General features: G+C 45.5%; 1 protein-coding gene and 2 non-coding genes across 3 annotated transcripts in view; all 3 read left to right on the top strand.

The window, feature by feature from the left end:
* The window catches only part of HSD17B2 (hydroxysteroid 17-beta dehydrogenase 2), an 84238-nt gene that overhangs the window by 9671 nt on the left and 54779 nt on the right, over positions 1-19788 (top strand). The window lies entirely within an intron of this gene.
* LOC136162176 (U6 spliceosomal RNA) lies at positions 4272-4373 on the top strand. The gene has a single exon (XR_010662006.1). It is a non-coding gene; the product is annotated as a U6 spliceosomal RNA (small nuclear RNA).
* TRNAC-ACA (transfer RNA cysteine (anticodon ACA)) lies at positions 8129-8201 on the top strand. Its single transcript has one exon. It is a non-coding gene; the product is annotated as a tRNA-Cys (tRNA).

Genomic DNA, 19788 nt, shown 5'->3' on the forward strand with positions numbered 1-19788 from the left:
CAGTGGAGTCTGCGACCCCTTGGACTGTAGCCCGCCAGGCTCCTGTGTCCATGGGGATTCTCCAGGTAAGAATACTGGTATAGGTTGCCATGCCCTCCTCCAGAGGATCTTCCCAACTCAGGGACTGAACCCAGGTCTCCTGCATTGCAGGCGATTCTTTACCATCTGAGCCACCAGGGAAGCCCTGTGGCTTTCCATGGCCACTGCCTAAAAGGACCCCCAGCATTCTGGGCAGTCGGTGGACCAGATCACAGGCTCTGCTTGCTGGGAGTGAAGTGTGCTGTGGATGAGAGGTCAAGGCGCATATACCCTACTGTGTGCAAAATAGAGAGCTGGGGGAAGCTGCCGTGTAGCACGGGGTGCTCTGCTCAGGGCTTTGTGATGACCTAGAGGAGTGGGAAGGGGCTTCCCGCGGGGGCTCAGATGCTGAAGGCTCTGCCTGTAATGCGGGAGACCCAGGTTTGATCCCTGGGTTGAGAAGACCCCTGGAGGAAGGAAATAGACGGGTGGGATTGGGGTGAGGTGGGAGAGAGGCCAAAGAGGGAGGGGATAAATGTGTGTGCTTGTCTGCTAAGTGCCTCAGTCGTGTCCGACTCTCTGTGATCCCATGGACTATAGGCCACACCCTCCTCCAGGGGATCTTCCCCACCCAGGGACTGAACCCCCGTCACCTGCGCTGGCAGGAGTGTTCTTTACCATCAGCACCACCTGGGAAGCCCCAGATATATGTATGCATATAGATCCCCTGGAGGAGGGAATGGCAACCCACTCCAGTATTCTTGCCTGGAGAATCCCATGGACAGAGGAGCCCAGAGGACTACAGTCCATGAGGTCACAAAGAGTGGTACATGACCTAAGTGACGTAGCACACATCCATAGTTAATTTACATCATTGTACAGCAGAAATTAACACAATACTGTAAAATAATTATACTCCAATTATAACAATATTTTTAAATCTAGCAGTCTGATATCTGCTAGATACCTCTTACTAGCAGTGTGATCTTTCAAAAGTACCTGGTTTTAGGCTTTAAACTGGTTTCTCCTCTGTAAACTAGAAATGATCACACACACACACACACACACTCACACTCACAGTTATAGATGGAGTTAGTGGATGAGAAAGAGGAGGGGGAGGGAGGGAGAGAGGTGATTTTGTCTGTTGATGTGGTAATGGGTGAGGTTAGGTAGGATAAAAAGAGAACCAAAAGGAAAAACAATAGCTGACAGAGAAATGGAGGGTGCGTCCAGAAAGATTCCCAGAGTAGCATGAAGCCCAGTGTTGGGTGTGGGAGGGAGCTCATTAGGATCTGAAAAAGTTACTTTTTACAAGGAAAATAAGGTCTTCCAGGCAACTGGTTAATCAGTCATGACACACACAGCCAGCACTCATTAAAACTTGTTCAGTTGGATATTTTTTTTGAATTGCATAATTTTTAATGGAATTTTCAAAACTAGGTACAATGGAAGAGAGATCAGGGAAGGGAAGAAGAATATGTTTGATGTGGAAGTCTTTATCGTATGCCCCAAACAGAGTCCTAGGTGGATGGTCACCCCTTTCTAGGACTTACTAAATAGTCCAATTTGTGTTCTAAAATGGAATACTGTTGGCATCAGCTTGGGATTTAGGTTCCTTTGAATTTTTTTTTTCTGGCGGCGGTGGTGAGGGGGTGGAGGGGCATGTAACACGTGGCTTGTGGGGGATCTTACTTCCCTGTCCAGGGATTGAACCTGCACTCTCAGCAGTGAAAGTCAGGAGTCCTAATCACTGGACCACCAGGGAATTCTCTGGGCTCCTTTAAACTTAACATTAGACTGCTGAAGTGGATAAGCATTGACAGTGGGTGGTGGTGGTTTAGTTGCTACTTCTGACTCTTGAGACCTCATGGACCGTAGCCCACCAGGTTCTTCTGCCCGTGGGATTTCCCAGGCAAGAGTAACCTGGAAACTTACATTACCATATGTAAAATAGAGAGCCAACAGGAATTTGCTGTATGTCTCAGAAAACTCAAACAGGGGCTCTGTATCAACCTAGAAGGTTAGGATGGGGAGGGAGATGGGAGGGAGGTTCAAAAGATGGGGGGGATATATGTATACCTATGGCTGATTCATGTTGAGGTTTGACAGAAACAATGAAATTCTGTAAAGCACTTACCCTTCAATTAAAAAAAAAGAATACTGGAGTGAGTTGCCATTTCCTTTTCTAGGCTGACAGTGGACTAGGGACTAAAGGAAATAACATTTCTGCACTCAGAGCTCTACATACTTTTTATATTTGATTCTCACAACCTTAACAACTAACATCTTATGAATGAGGAAATGATGTGTCCAAAGTCCTTGGAATACTAAGCAACATCAGTTCAGTTCAGTCACTCAGTCATGTCTGACTCTTTGCGACCCCATGGACTGCAGAATACCAGGCCTCCCTGTCCATCACCAATTCCTGGAGCTTACTCAAACTCATGTGCATTGAGTCAGTGATGCCATCCAACCATCTCATCCTCTGTCATCACCTTCTCCTCCCACCTCCAATCTCTCCCAGCATCAGGGTCTTCTCAAATGAATCAGTTCTTCATATCAGGTGGCCAGAGTATTAGAGTTTCAGCTTCAGGATCAGTCCTTCCAATGAATATTCAGGACTGATTTCCTTTAGGATGGGCTGGTTGGATCTCCTTGCAGTCCAAGAGACTCTCAAGAGTCTTCTCCAGCACCAAAGTTTAGAAGCATCAATTCTTTGGCACTCAGCTTTCTTTATAGTCCAACTCTCACATCCATACATGACTACTGGAAAAACCATAGCTTTGACTAGATAGAGCTTTATTTGCAAAGTAATATCTCTGATTTTTAATATGCTGTCTAGGTTGGTCATAACTTTTCTTCTAAGGAGCAAGTGTCTTATGAGACTAAACCCAGCTCAGACCCATCTGCCACCCAAAGCCTTGCTCTTAACAGCTGTCATTATCAGTGCCATAGCTACAGTTACCAGTTGGCTATAAATGTTCCCAGAATATAAAATGTGTCCATTCATCAGCAAGTAAGTGATGAACATCCTTTATGGGCACAAGACCCTGCTTGACACAGAACTTGGTAGTTGACTGGATGCAGAATATGCTCATGAGAGAAGATAAAATGAAAGGTATCACAGATGGGGATGAGGATGCCTTAAAAGGGTGATAATGGAGAGATGCCATATGGTGAATCTAACTTCAGGTTTGAGTTTGAGGGCAGTGAGGGGACCGTTGGAAATACAGACCTAGATCTTGATTAGGTTTGGAGAAGGAGAATGGAGAAAGAGAAACACAAGCAACATATCATGGTTAATGCTTCAAGGGAAGAGGTCATTGGTATATATTGTAAGGAATCAATACAGTCTTCAGTGAGTGTATAATTTAGTCAGTCTATCAGATTGTTTTTAATGAACACATATCCTCTTTGATCACTCATTTTAAGCTTAACCTTAGCCTTCTACAGAGAGGCATAAAAAAGGTATTGCTAACTTGGGTAATTTTGTAAAATCTGAATGGGGACTTTATTAGGCATTCTAGATGGCGTGTTGAGGTTGGCGGATATACTCATGGAATGAAGTTCCCCCAAATGTGTTGTAAGCTGTTTGATGGCAGAGATCAGATCTCTTTTATGACCAAGTTCCTTCTCTGTCTCTGAGCACATTAGACCCATCTCAGTGTTCATGAGTGAGAGAGCCATTAGTGAATGAACCAAGTGGGTGAAACGTCCTCTCCTTGTCGTGGTCATTGGTTAGACACAATGGGTTTGTCCCCATAGACTCCCTTGCTTAAGGACTTATCTCTGCTGGTTCTTTTTCCTGAGGTCACCTGTGTAGAAAGGTCAGAGTGACTTGGCCGAGTTGTGGAGGGCCCATTGCTCTGTAGAGACGCCATTCTCGGCTTTCTCTGGACAGGGCTTTGTGATGACTTGGTTCGAAGCCTGCGCCTGGTCACCCGGGATGCAGCACGAACAGAACACCCTCTGGTCATACCCCAGCTGCTGAAGCTGCTCTCCCAAGTGTCACTGGTACCCTCCTCGTCCCCCAAGCATGGCTCCCACGCCAGCACTGCTGACTGTGTTTTCCTTCTTGACACGGCCTCTTTTGCCTTCCAGAACACTATATGGCCACGCTTCTCCCCCACTGCTCTGTCCTCCGGCTCCTGTCTGTCCTTCTTCTTACCCCTCCCACTTAGGTGGCCTTTGTCCTTAGCCCTCTTCAGAAAGATTCCTGGTCCAAACAAGTTCATCTCAAAAAAGCCATCGAAGTGCTCGCTTGAGCAGCACCTATACTAAGATTGGAATGACACAGATTAGCCTGGCCCTGGGGCAAGGATAACACACAAATACATGGAGTGTTCCACATTTCTCATGTTGTGGTATGGCAGAAAGTAGCACAACAATGTAGAGCAATTAGGCTCCCATTAAAAAAATTCTTTTAAAGATTGATCTAAGATTATCCTCGCTTACTGCCTCGTGGACATAGCTGCCTTGTCCATTTGTTTTTCGGTCTGAACCTTGATTGCCCCACACATTTTGGTGTCCCCTCTTTATGCTCCTAACGATGAACCCTTTCCAGATGCTGGTCCTTTGCGTCATCCCCTACCCTCCAGTGCTGGGCCCTCAGAGCTGGTGATTAGATGAGATCATAGGATGTCAATAAGTATGCACTAGGACACGGTGTGGGCAGAGGTTCTGAATCAAGGCCAGGGACATCAGGTGAAGGAGTAGATGGTTCAGATAGCTCTGCTGCACTGAACAAAGTGGAGAAAAACAGACACCCGGGGGTAACACAAGTCAGTGAATCCAGATGCCAGAGAGGATAAGACAGGGCTAGGTAAGCAGGGGGCAGGAGGGAGTCTAGGACAGACATGGAGTGGAATGGAGGAGCATGTCTGGCTTGGGTGATCCAGGGACGTCTGCATCCATCCCACCCTCCATTATCACAAAGGGGCATCTCCTCTTTAACATAGAATTTACCACACCCAGCATGTGCTCCCTGGCCCCACTTCCACTCCCTTGCCCACTGGTATGCCTTATGAGTTCCTCTGTGCTCAGATTTTCCATCTCCCATGGATTTCAGGCCATAAACAGGACACTGAAAAGATACATGTCCGCTGAAAAACAATTCTAAAATTCAAAAAACAGAAGCTACTAGGGACCTGTGTGGAATGCTCTTTGTGTGCAGAGGACTCAAGGCCCAGAGACTGCACTGGATGGATCTTAACTTGAAATAGTCAGCGCCCAACATGGTCTTAGGTTGAGTGAAACCCCAGTGTCATCTTTATGGGTCAAAGACTTTGATAGGGCAACTGAAACACTGGGAAGGAATCTGGGTTTCATTGAATTCTGTTTTGAAAAAATAACTTTATCTGTTTGTATTTTTGGCTGTGCTGGATCTTCGTTGCCCATGGGCTATTATCTAGCTGCAGCAAGCAGGGGTTACTCTTGTTGCGGTGTGTGGGGTGCTCACTCTAGTGGCTTCTCTTGTTACAGACACGGACTCTGGGGCGCATGGGCTTCACTAGTTGCAGCACGTGGGTTTCAGTAGCTGTGGCTCCCGGGCTCTAGAGCACAAGCTCAGTAGTTGCAGCGCACAGACTTAGTTAAGCCACAGCATGTGGGATCTTCCTGGACCAGGGATTGAACCTGTGTCTCCTGTGTTTCCAGGCAGATTCTTTGCCACTGAGCCACTAGGGAAGCCCCAAATTCTATTTTCTTATAAACACTCATATTTACTGAGGTCCTGTAGCCTAGAAAGTCAAACCAAACCTGGGCATCATTAAAAAGAATAGAAACAAAACCAAAACTCTGTTCCTCTTTTGAAACAACACAGGTGCATCTAAGTGCAGGTTTGATCACTGTCATTCAGGGTGAACAGTATCATGTAGTGATTAAGACCGCACACTTAGGACAATGACTGATGCATTTACTAACTCCTGCCTTGCCACTTATTAGTTTTTTGACCTAGGGCAAATTAATCTACCTGCCAGAACCTCAGTTTCTTTTATCTGTTAAATGGAGATAATCATATACTGATCTCACTGGACTGCTGCCAGGATGAAACGAGACAATACACATAAAGGGCCATCTGTAGGTGGTAACTATACGTCTATCCAGTGCTAGTCATTGCAAATATAATTTTTATAATGAGCCAAATTATGCGTCCTTGGAACATTCATCAGTGCACTTAGTTCTGCCCTTGGAAGTCACATAATCTGATTAAACCACTCTTTTGCGTGGTAGCCCTTGAAAAATGTGAAGACTCTGTCATATCATAACCAAATCTGCTTTGAATTAAATCTTCTGATCCAGTTTACCTTTCCCTACCATGGCCTGGTTTCAACTTTCACCATTCTATTTAGTTTCCTCTGGACCCTTTCCAATTTCTTCACATTCCTTTGAGATATTGACTCAGATTTAACATCATGTGCCATCTTGGTATTAGCAATACAAACCAAACTGGAATTAATGAAATAAAATTAAATCAGTATACATGCACAGTTCTTCCTTGGATGTTGTTCCTTTGTTTGGTGGGGTCGGTTCATAAATCCCTTTGTAATATTCCCAGCTGAGTTCTGAACTCATAGAGATAGGCAAGTGAAAATCAAGGTGTCAATTTTATTCCCTATATAAGCCTTGAAGAAGGTATCTTAGTTGTGTAGTAATAATGGTGCATTGGAAAAGACCCTGATGCTGCGAAAAATTTGAGGGAAGGAGAAGAAGGGGGCGACAGAGGATGAGATGGTTGGATGGCATTATTAACTCAATGGACATGAGTTTGAGCAAACTCGAGGAAATAGTGAAGGACAGGGAAGCCTAGAGTGCTGTAGTTCATGGGGTCACAAAGAGTCGGACAGACAGTGACTGAACAACAGCAAATGGTGCATCCATTCAAGGCAGGGCTGAAAAGACTCAAGCCTTGCCCACAAGGTAGGACTTGGGTTGGACAGCTAGGCTATCATAGCCCAATAACACAGGTGTTTTGCAGGCTGGGAGATGCTGAGAAAGAGAGGAAAGCTTCCATGTGACACTCTGGCCTCTTGATTTTTCTCCTCTGCTTCTCTCAGTCCTGATCATTTGCTTGAACTGTCCTTTTGGTTCTTCTGCTAGAGAGAGAAGAGATCTTTGCCGCCATTGAAACAGTCTCCAAAAATTCTTTCTGTCAAATCACTAACCAGATGCTTTGCTCCACCTCCCAAGGGGCAGGAAGGAGTGGGAGACACAACAGGGCTAGTGTCACAATAATAGATATCCCTCTACACTGAAGGAAGCATGTGCAGTGGGGAAGAAGTGTTCCCCTCTTAATATTAGGCTCAGAAAACCAGCTCTCTGGATGGAGAATGCTGTATCTAAACTGTGGCTTGTATGATAGAGGTCTAGGGAGGTTTGACTACAAACTTAAACAGGGTCAATGGTGGGCTGTTTTCCCACAACCTATCACCCACACCCATTCCATCACACACACATAAACATATATACACAGATGTACTCTTAAGATGCACAACGTCTAAAAGAAGGTATTAGACCACTCACTAGCTCTGGGCCCTTGAACAAGCTGCTTCACCTCTCTGAGGTTAATTATCTTTATGTAGAATGAGGGAACCATGATGGTGTGTCTTCACAGTTCATGTTTGCGATTACGACTCGTCAACTGCCTCCTGAGCACACTTGACATACAATGGGGAGCGAAGACAGACAGGGTCTCTGCCCTCATGAAGCTTAGTTCCAGTGGAGAATAACACAGTACAAACCAATAAAGAGATAAGATAATCCCAGCCCAGCAAGGATTTGGTGGCATGAAGAGTGACCCTTCCTTCACTGCTGAGGACCACTTTGTACTGGAGGCTATCTATGTGTTAGGAACTGTGACAGGAACTGTGATTAGCATTCTCCTAATTTCATTTAATTTTCACAAATACCTTATGAATAATGAAAAGCTTTAGGTAGGGTGAATATATGCAACAAGCCCAATACCCATGTTCTAAAATCACCTGTAGTCCATGGAATTTTCCAGGCCAGAATACTGGAGTGGGTAGCCTTTCCCTTCTCCAGGCGATCTTCCCAACTCAGGGATTGAACTGAGGTCTCCCGCATTGCGGGTGGATTCTTTACCCAGCTGACTTCCCTGGTGGCTCAGACGGTTAAGTGCCTGCCTACAATGCAGGAGACCCAGGTTCGATCCCTGGGTCAGGAAGATCCCCTGGAGAAGGAAATGGCAACCCATTCCAGTACTCTTGCCTGGAAAATCCCATGGATGGAGGAGCCTGGTAGGCTACAGTTCACGGGGTTGCAAAGAGTCGGACACGACTGAGCGACTTCACTTGAAAATCATAATTGAGACATTGATAGATAATGTCTATTATTAATCCCACTCAAAGATGTAGAAGTTGAGACTTTCAAGAGATTACACAATTAAGATCATATAATGTAAAAGAAATAAGTGGCAGTGCTAGAATTTAAATGCAATATTCTCTCTCTTTGGCTTCCAAAGTGGCTCAGACAGTAAAGAATCTGCCCATAGTGAGGGAAACCCCGGATCGATCCCTGGATCAGAAAGATGCCCTGGAAAAGGGCATGGTAACCCACTCCAGTATTCTTACCTGGAGAATTCCATGGACAGAGGAGCCTGGTGGGCTACAGTCCACAGGGTCACAAAAGAGGTCAGACATGACTGAACAATCAGTTGTGCATGCACACACACACACACACACACACACACACAGTTATACTGAATAAACTTATAGTGTTGTGAGGGGACCGATAAGAAGGAAGATGTTACAAAGCAACATAACATGTGAGAATTCAGAGAAGTGAAAAGAAATAAGAGGAAATAAGACCACTTAGGAGACCAAGGCAGTGGCCAGGAGTTTGGAGAGCAAGCAGCTGATTGGAGGGGCACAATGATGGGAGAACCAGAGCACTTACCAGCTCTTTGGGTCTAGGTGGTAAAGAAGAGGAGAGACTTACTACACATTAGACTTCTCCTACTATAACCCTCATCAAAGCTCTTTGCACTTTCTTTTGACCATCTGTCTTGCCAGATGGACTGCGAGTTCCATGAGGGCAGACAGTATGTAAAGCATGGTGCCCACAACAGGTTCAAGGAGTGACTTCATGAACAAAAATGAATGTAGACAATTCATTCTGAAGCTCCGAGAATGATTCTTCCTACTAAAAGAAACAACAGATTTTGAGAGGCTGAGGGAAAGAACTGACTTTGAAGAAAAGATAGAGCCTTTTCTTTGGGATGTCAAGGTTGTATTCAGGTAGAGTGTCCAGATGGATCGCAAAAGTGAGTTAAGCTAGTCTTCCACAAAGGTAGGCAAAATAAAGCTCTGAAAGCTAAAACAATGCCTGAGCAATGAGTGTAGATAGAGATTGGGAAAAGGAACTGGGAACTTGGAGGAACAGTGGAGGCTACCCAGATCTATAGGATAGGAGGCAGAAGGTAGACCTGAAGGGTGCAGGGTGCCAAGGAAGAAGAAAGTTCCAAGGAGGAGAGTTTTAAATAACATCAAACATGGAGGACAGATTGAATGGGATGACAGGATACCTCTGGATTCTATGCTTTGGGGAAACTGATGAGAATAATTTCAGTAAAAGGTATAAGAAGGCCCCCCAGTGTAAGGACAGTGAAGGAGATGGTTGGGCAACTCTGAAGTTTTGAGAACACTGGTGGGAAAAGGAAGAAGCAAGATAGGAGATCAGGCCTAGGGAATAATAAGATCAAACAAAGAAATTTGGGTGATGGGAAAATTTGGGGGAGTAGTTTTGGAGGCTCAAAAGGCAGGAGATATTGACAATTCAAAAAGGTTGTTGTAACTGATGAAATGGGAGGCTGTTGCCTGGAGGATGAACAAGAAGTAGAAGCAGTCACTGTCTCAGTTTTCATTCAATTTACTATTTCAATTTACTTATGTAGTGAGTCTTTAGTGGTTTGTGGTCCAATTGTGCTTATAGGGTACTTACAAGAATACAATGATATAAAGCATGCCTGGTGTTCAGTACTGTACCTGGCTGCCTAGTACAGGGTCGGTGAATGCTACTATAGGAAACTAGGGAAGACAGAAGACAAGTAATCAGAGAAAGCCTCATGTTGGAAGGAATACCAGCTATTTTTCTGGGCTGGAACAGGTAGTCTCCACATTGGACTCATCTCTCCATTCTTGCCAAGATAAATTGAATCTCTCTTGTTTATGCTTCTGTCATCACATTTATCTACCTTGATGAGTGTTTATTTAATGTCCTCTTCGTTCTAGAACAATATCTCTTGACTGGGAAAATTTTGCTTCCCAGGAGAAGTTTTAGCAATGACTGAAGATATTTTGGGTAGTGACAACTTGAGGGGATGGAAACAAGCTACTGGCATCTAATAGGTAGAAGCCAGTGAAGCTGCTAAACATCATACAATGCACAGGATGGTCCACACAACAAAGAATTCAGTTCAGTTCAGTCACTCAGTCGTGTCTGACTCTTTGAAACCCCATGAATCGCAGCACGCCAGGCCTCCCTGTCCATCACCAACTCCCAGAGCTCACCCAAACCCATGTCCATCGAGTCGGTGATGCCATTCAACCATCTCATCCTCTGTCGTCCCCTTCTCCTCCTGCCTTCAATCTTTCCCAGCATCAGGGTCTTTTCCAATGAGTCAGTTCTTTGCATCAGGGGCCAAAGTGTTGGAGTTTCAGCTTCAACATCAGTCCTTCCAATGAACACCCAGGACTGATCTCCTTTAGGATGGACTGGTTGGATCTCCTTGAAGTCCAAGGGACTCTCAAGAGTCTTCTCCAACACCACAGTTCAAAACCATCAATTCTTTGGTGCTCAGCTTTCTTTATAGTCCAACTCTCATATTCATACATGACCACTGGAAAAACCATAGTCTTGACCAGATGGACCTTTGTTGGCAAAGTAATATCTGTGCTTTTTAATATGCTGTCTAGGTTGGTCATAACTGTCCTTCCAAGGAGTAAGCATCTTTTAATTTCATGGCTGCAATCACCATCCACAGTGATTTTGGTCCCAGAAAAATAGTCAGCCACTGTTTCCACTGTTTCCCCATCTATTTCCCATGAAGTGATGGGACCAGACGCCATGATATTAGTTTTCTGAATGTTGAACTTTAAGCTAACTTTTTCACTTTCCTCTTTCACTTTCAGCAAGAGGCTCTTTAGTTCTTCTTTACTTTCTGCCATAAGAGTGGTGTTATCTACATATCTGAGGTTATTGATATTTCTCCTGGCAATCTTGATTCCAGCTTGTGCTTCCTCCAGCCCAGCGTTTCTCATGGTGTACTCTGCATATAAGTTAAATAAGCAGGGTGACAATATACAGCCATGACGTACACCTTGCTGAGATTGAGACAGCCTGTCCTAAGGTGTGAGCTCCATATTGAAAGTGAGAGTGTTAGTTGCTCAGTCACGTTCAACTCTTTGCAACCCCGTGGACTATATATAGCCTGCCAGGCTCTCCTGTCCATGGGATTCTCCAGGCAAGAATACTGGGCTGAGTAGCCATTTCCTTCTCCAGGGGATCTTCCCAACCCAGGAATCAAGCCTGGGTCTCTATCAGGGGCCCTATCAGGGGCTATATCACTCTCATTGATCATGGTATCCCCAAGTGCCAGGTACAGAGCAAGTCAATGATGGGTGTCCAATAATAATAAAAGGGAATAAAAGGAAATGGATAAAGAAGATGGGACACACACACACACACACACACACACACACACAATGGAATATTACTCAACCATAAAGAAAAACAAAATCTTGCCATCTGTGACAACATGGATGGACCTAGAGGGTATCATGAAGTGAAATAAGTCAGACAGAGAAAGACAGTGTATGATTTCACTTATATGTGGCATCTAAAATGCAAGACAAATAAATAAACACAATAAAACAGATATAGGATTATAGATACAGAGAACAAACAGGTGGTAGGCAAGGAGAGAAATAGATGAGGGAGATTAAGAGATACAAAGTTCCAGTCATGGGTACAAGATGTACCTGTGTGGGGAATGTTGTCAATAACTATGTCATATCTTTGTATGCCGACATATTACAACCAGACTTATCATGATGATCATTTTGAAATGCACAGAAATACCAAATAGCTACAATGTATAGCAGGAAATAACACAGTCTTGTAGATCACTCATACTTCAAAAATAAACAAACTCATAGAAAAAGAGGCCAACTTTGTGGTTACCAGAGATGAGGGTGGGGGAAGGAGGAAATGGGTGAAGGCAGTCAAAAGGAAGGGGAAAAAAAGGAAATAGAAGGTTGAACTACAGCTTGAAGAATAGGCCTGGTCTCAATGTATTTTTCTCTGCTTTGACTACACGGTGGCAGAGTATGCTGGGAGTTGTTTAGAAAAAGGAGGTTGGAAAGAAGACTGTAAATATTCTATCCCCAAAGGGATGGAAGAGATGAAGCAGCCCTCGGGCTTCAGCAGGAGACTGACACTGCTGTAAACAAGAGACTCTCAGAACAAAGGGTCTGGAACTGAAGGTAGCATGAGAACATCCCAGACGTTGAGCCCTTCTTTGTTTTGACAGATGGAACTCAGCCAACCACCAAAGCAGCAGCAGAGGCAGGATTTTAAATAGACACAAAACAGAGAGTTCTTTTGGTAACACACAGAGGTGAGGCTTCTCAGCCAGCTGTGGGCTGCCATGAACACAGAGAAGTTCCCCTGCTTGGGGCAGATTCGCAAGCACAGTTGCAAGGCCTCTTATGAGTAACTCCTCTTTCCAACATCTTACCTACCCAAGTACACTGGGTGTCTCAGACCTGCTGTGTCTGAAGGCGAGCTCTTGATCTGGGACCCCTCCTACCTGGCCCTGGCTCGGTCTTCCTCATCTGGAGGTCCACATGACCCAGCACCCTGGAGACCAGAATCCCTGTTTCTCCTCCTCTTCCTCCCCAGATCCAGTTCATAGCCAGGGCTGTAGCTGTCACAGATACACCCATTTCTCTCCTGTACCACCTCTGGGCTTAGTTAAGGCTGCCCTCATCTTCCTGGGCAGTTCCCAGTCTCTAGGATTCTACTCTTCCCTCACTGCCACTCCTTCTCTGCAGAGGAGCCAGAGTGCCCCTCTCCAGTTTTAGACCCTTTAAAGGCTTTCCATGGCAAAGACTAAAAAGCCAAACTTCTGCCCAAGACCAGGGGCCCTGTACAACCTGGTCCCTCTCACTCTGTAACTTTCTCCCCTACTCCTCAGCTTGAGACACAAAGCTTTTCCTGGCATTGTAGCCTTTACACATGCTTTCCCTCTCATCTGGATTGCTTGGGGCAGGCGAATAGGTCTAGCATCTTCTTCATCTTAATGCTGTTGTTGTTCAGTCGCTAATTTATGTCTGACTCCTTGTGTCTCTGTGGACTGCAGCACGCCAGGGTCCTGTATCCTTTACCATCTCCCAGAATTTGCTCAAATGCATGTCCATTAAGTTGGTGATGCTATCTAACCATCTCATCCTCCACCGCCCTCTTCTCCTTTTGCCTTCAATCTTTCCTATCATCAGGGTCTTTTCCAGTGAGTTGGCTCTTTACTTCAGTTGGCCAAAGTATGGGAGCTTCAGCATCAGTCCTTCCAATGAATATTCAGGGTTGATTTCCTTTAGGGTTCACTGATTTGATCTCCTTGCAGTCAGTCCAAGGGACTCTCAAGTCTTCTCCAGCACCACAGTTCAAAAGCATCAGTTCTCCGATGCTCAGCACTCTTCATGATCCGGTTCTCACCTCCGCATATGACTACTGGAAAAACCATAGCTTTGACTACTTTGTCAGCAAAGGTCACCTTCATATCTTTGTCTAAGTCAGGGCTCCTCAGTCTTGTGCCATTAACACTCTGGGCCAGAAAATTATTTGTTTTGGGGGCTGCCTTATGCATTGTAGGATGTTTAGAAGGATTTATGACCTCTACTCACTAGACGCTAATAGCACCCTACCCACCGTCCCCGCCATTTCTTACTGTGATCACCAAAATTGTCTCCAGACAATGTCCCATGAGGACAAAATCACTTACCAGTTGAAACACTAGTGTCTTAAATATTACCTCATTGAGTGAGCATTCCCTAGTGTTGGGACTTTAAGTCTCCAGCTGTTATTCTCAATCTCCTTATCTTACTTTGATATAGTACTTTTCTCATCTAGAAATTAAATACACATTTATTTATCTATTAAGTATCTGCACTCCCCTCTCCCCACTAGATTACCTTGACTATCTCACTCAGTTCTGCTTTACTCATACCTAACACAGCTGCTGGGACACAGTAGCTACTCAATAAACATGCATTGAAGAAGTGCATGCATGAATGTATGAATTCATGAATGTTTAAGTTCATGAATAAGCCAGGACTGCTGGGCATGTGAGTGGGAGATGACGGGGCACAGGAGAAAGAGCATGAACTTTGGAGCCAGCAAATTCTGGCCTCCCACCTCTGGGTGATTAACACCGCAGAGCCGTAACTTATCTACAAAATCGGCAGACTGTCCTTGAGTGTTGGGTCAGCTCTCCCAGCTCCCAGGTGTTTCTTCCCATGCCCTTGGCAGTTGGAGTAGGTTTCCATCAGTGCTCACCATCACCAAGGGCAGGAATCAACACTGCACCCTCAAGGCCTTATTTGGTGCCAAGCATATCAACAATGACCTGTGTGCAGTGTGACCACAAATCACACTGTGTCCACGTTTTAACAACAGCGCTGTGGCCAGTCTGCTGAGATGATTCCCACGGGGCTGGTCTTTGGGAGGAAAACGGCCAACGCCAAGTGCCCCCTTTGGTGGGTCGTGGGCCTGGGAAGGTGGTGCCCCTCTCTGCTGTGCGCTCACATTCAGGTGGGCTTCCCAGATTCATGCAGAAATCTGGAAAGCTAGGCCTGGGTCTTTCTGTTTCTCTGCTCCTCCTTCTTCTCCAGGCTTTGTGAATAATGAAGTTGATGATGATATTTTCCGACTATGTCTTAGACCCAGTGAACTGAATGTGGGCAGTAATGGCCTCCTCTTCCTCATTCACCAGAAAAGGGAAGGTCCATGTCTTCAGGATGGTTCTAGCAAGCAGTCTTTGTGAGTAGGGCTGTCAGTGAGTTTCTGTTAGTTCACAGCATGAGCCCCCCCAGGAGGCAGCCCTTTGAGGTCTCCTAGTGGCTTAAAAATCCCAACCAGGAGGCAAGCCCCAGGGGTTTGAATTTCCCTTGGACTGGCTCATTCCAGTCCCATCAGGCCAGCAAGTGGCAAAGCAGGGATCTGAATTTAGGACTTGTCTAGCTTCCTGTTTCCATGCTCAAAATCCACATCCCAGGGGGCAAACACCCTTTTCCCCAACCCCAGCAGAGTTGGACTGTCTGTGGTGCCATGTGGTGGGGAAGGGGTAGCCCCCTTGTGGTGTCCTGGAGATGCTTTGACAAGAGACCATATTCCAGGTGGCTTAAACATCAGAATAGTTGGTATTTTTACTTTTATTGGAGTATAGTTGATTTACAAGGCTGTGTTAGTTTCAGGTGTACGGCAAAGTGATTCAGTTATATCCAGACACATATACGCTTTTTAAAGATTCTTTTCTCATATAGGCTATCTCAGAATATTGAGTAGAGTTCCTTATGCTATGCAGTAGATCCTTGTTGGTTATCTATCTTATATATAATAGTGTGTGTGTGTGTGTGTGTGTGTGTGTGTGTCCACTGCAGGCTCCTGATTTATCCCTTCCCCTCCTTCCATTTTTAATTTGCTTTATGGCTCTGATGCCAGAACTCCACAATCAAGGTGTGAGTAGGGCCTCACTCCCTTTGAAGCCTCTAGAGAAGGCGGCCTCTTCCAGCATCCAGCGGCCCCAGGTGATACTTGGCTTGTGGCAGCATAACTCTAATCTCTGCCTCCATCTTCACATGACAGTCTTCTGCCTGTGTGTCCAAATTTTCCTTTTCTAATAAGGACACCAGTCATATTGGAATATGGGCCCTCCCTACTGCGTATGGCTTCCCTGGTGGCTCAGAGGGTAAAGTGTCTGCCTGCAATACGGGAGACCTGGGTTCAATCCCTGGGTCAGGAAGTTCCCCTGGAGAAGGAAATGGCAACCCACTCCAGCATTCTTGCCTGGGAAATCCCATGGACAGAGGAGCCTGGTGGTCTACAGTCCATGGGGTCGCAAAGAGTCGGATATGACTGAGCGACTTCACTTTCTTCTTTCTTTTCTACTGTGTATTACCTCATCTTAACTAATTTCCCCTGCAACAAGACCGTTCCTAAATAAAGGTCACATTTTGAGGTCCTAGAGGTTGGAACTTTCACATATCTTTTTGGGGGAAATAATGCGACTCATAAGATTCCCTCAAACCAAAGTAAGGTCCCATCAGAGGAAGTGAGGATGGATGTTTGAGCAGATGTGCTAGCCACGGGCAAATCCACATGGACCCACCCTTCTCCACGCATCTTCCCCACTTCTGCTTTCTATCCTGGAGACTGACCTCCGTCAGTGGAGAGAAAAGGTCAGAGGTTGTAGGAAGGGAGAAGCATGAAATCAGCTTATTCCTTCTGATGCCCTTTCTGCAGGGTCACTGATGCTGTTTAGGTCCAACTTTTTGCAACCCCATAGACTATAGCCCGCCAGGCATCACTGTCCATGGAATTCTCCAGGCAAGAATGTTGCAGAAACCAGTACTCCAGAAACCAAGCACCACACTCAGAGTTGCAGAACTCAGGTTTATTATGCCGGTGGGCCCGGAGGAGTTAACACTCTAAAATCTGAGCCCTGAACAAAGGGATTACAGAGTTTTAATAGCTGGACAGGCATGATTAAGCAGGTTTGTAAGGGCTTGGCAATTGCAAATAGCAGGACAAAGGTAAGTGAGATAAGCTCCAGTTCCTTGTATTGTGAGTCCTCACTTTCTGAGACTATGTGACCTACGTGATCCAGACTTTGCAAGGAGCAAGCTGAGTTACAGAGGCAGAAGGAGCAGGAGGTTATGTAAAATTTTAACTTTTCCTCTTCATTCTCCCCTCTTGATGCTTCTGTCACTCATTGTAGAAAGCATCATCTCAGGTTTTGGTAGGCATTCAGAGTTCCCCATCGTTTAGGGGGCTATATTGAACTATTACCATTTGTAACTTTATGGATTCTATCTGAGAGGTTATGAACTGGGTAATAGCATTGAGAATACAAGGGCCAAACAAGAGTGCTGCAAAGAACATGAAGAGAGGACTGGTTAATGGGAGAAGCCACGATGCCCAGCTCCAGATACTCTTCCAATTACCCCAGGGATTTGCTAGTTCCTCTCCCCTTTCCATGATTCATTCCCTTAGCTGTTGGGCCATGTCCCTGAGGATTGGGGGACATGGATTGGATTGGATTGGATTACATAAAAGCAGCATTCTTCATTCAAGAACAGGCAGAGTCCTCCCTTTTTAGCTGTCAGTAGGTCTGCTGCTGCTGCTAAGTCACTTCAGTCGTGTCCAACTCTGTGCGACCCCATAGACAGCAGCCCAATGGGCTCTGCCATCCCTGGGATTCTCCAGGTAAGAACACTGGAGTGGGTTGCCATTTCCTTCTCTAATGCATGAAAGTGAAAAGTGAAAGTGAAGTCGCTCAGTCATGTCCGACTCCTAGCCACCCCATGGACTGCAGCCTACCAGGCTCCTCCATCCATAGGATTTTCCAGGCAAGAGTACTGGAGTGGGTCTAGCCCTCTTTTATTCTATAAAATCATCTCAGCCAGGGTTGACAATGAAAATCCATTGATATTTTGATAGCCGGACCCTCCAGCTTCCACTGTGTGTTGTCTAGTCAGCTTCCGGTGTGACTAGAGCAGGGCTCAGCATCCTTCCGGGGTGAGGGCCTTTGTCTTTGGAACTGGACCTTGAGGAGGTTTTTGGGGTCCTGAACTGCTTTCCAGGTGTCCTCATCACAGGAAGCTGCTGCCTTCTTGACTCTGGTGTGGTGGATCCAAGGGATAACACCTGTAACTTTAACAGCAGTATGGGTTGCCATGATGAGCATGTGAAAGCCTGTCCCAACTGGCTGAAGTGGTTCATGTTTTCAGTCTTTAACCCATATATCATCTCCTGGCTGATAGGGGTGAACCCAATTGTTCAAGGGAATGGGTGTTCCTTCTAAGGTTTCTCAGACAATATGGCGGAAGACTTTTCCCAGGGCCTGGAAGTGTTGGGACATCTCCAGGTCAGCTAGCTGTTGGTGGTCTCACTTGAGCTTTTCTGTCACTGGGGGTGGTCTCCCGTATAAGATCCCAAAGGGAGAATAGCCTGAGGACCTTGGGGTGCATTTATGGAGGGAGGGGAAAGTCCACAGAATTATAAGGTAGCTTGTCTCAGCACTGTCTGGGTGTTGGCCAGGGGATATTCTTGTCATACTACTACTTGGAGAAGGAAACTTAATAAGAAAGTTAAAGATATTTGGCCCAAAGATTAATAGAAGCAGCAAAGCTGCTGGGGGGCTAGCCAGGAGAACTAGGTCCAGATATTGGTTTGTGACATTAGTGTTTCTCTAGAGAGTGAAGAGGAACTAAAAAGCCTCTTGATGAAAGTGAAAGAGGAGAGTGAAAAAGTTGGCTTAAAGCTCAGCATTTGGAAAACTAAGATCATGACATCTGGTCCCATCACTTCATGGCAAATAGATGGGGAAACAGTGGAAGCAGTGTCAGACTTTATTGTTTTGGGCTCCAAAATCACTGCGGATGGTGACTGCAGCCATGAAATTAAAAGACGCTTACTCCTTGGAAGGAAAGTTATGACCAACCTAGATAGCATATTAAACAGCAGAGACATTACTTTGCCAACAAAGGTCCGTCTAGTCAAGGCTATGGTTTTTCCAGTAGTCATGTATGGATGTGAGAGTTGGACTGTGAAGAAAGCTGAGTGCCAAAAAATTGATGATTTTGAACTGTGGTGTTGGAGAAGACTCTTGAGAGTCCCTTGGACTGCAAGGAGATCCAACCAGTTCATCCTAAAGGAGATCAGTCCTGGGTGTCCATTGGAAGGACTGGTGCTGAAGCTGAAACTCCAAAACTCCAATACTTTGGCCACGTCATGTGAAGAGCTGACTCATTGGAAAAGACCCTGATGCTGGGAGAGATTGGCGGCAGGAGGAGAAGGGGATGACAGAAGATGAGATGGCTGCATGGCATCACCGACTCGATGGACATGAGTTTGAGTAAACTCTGGGAGTTGGTGATGGACAGGGAGGCCTGTCGTGCTGCGATTCATGGGGTCGCAAAGAGTCGGACACGACTGAGCGACTGAACTGAACTGAACTGAACCGAGGTACAAGAAGATACAAGAATTTGGACTCATAAAAATCTTTACCTGAAAACATCTGACTATCTGAAGGCTTGTTTTTCTGTTTTTTTCCCAGAGCACAGAGTGTCTTATTTTTCATTTCCACCCTGAGCTCCTTTCAAGGGGGTGTTGAAGGTCAGCATCTTTCAGTGGTCATGATTTAATCTTTGTAGAGGCATCTGGCAAGGGCCAACTTTCAGTCAGCAGGGCCTCTTCATAGCTACATATTTGACCATGTTCTGGGGGGCATTTCATGGTCATTGTGTCCCTTGGGGCTGGGAAGGCTCATTCCCAGGTCTAACAAAGATTCCATTGACAGGTCACTCAATGTGTTGTCACTAGACCAGGCCTTGTATGTAGCAAAAGTCTCTGGACCACACCTGTCTTACTAGCCTCTTGGTCCAGGAAAACATTTTCTCTTATTGCTTCTTCCCATATCTAGAGTCACATTATTACAGTTATTGATCTTGTATGGAATTGCATATCAGCATTTTA

The sequence above is a fragment of the Muntiacus reevesi genome, chromosome 2 (assembly GCF_963930625.1).
Source record: "Muntiacus reevesi chromosome 2, mMunRee1.1, whole genome shotgun sequence".
Classification (NCBI taxonomy): domain Eukaryota; kingdom Metazoa; phylum Chordata; class Mammalia; order Artiodactyla; family Cervidae; genus Muntiacus; species Muntiacus reevesi.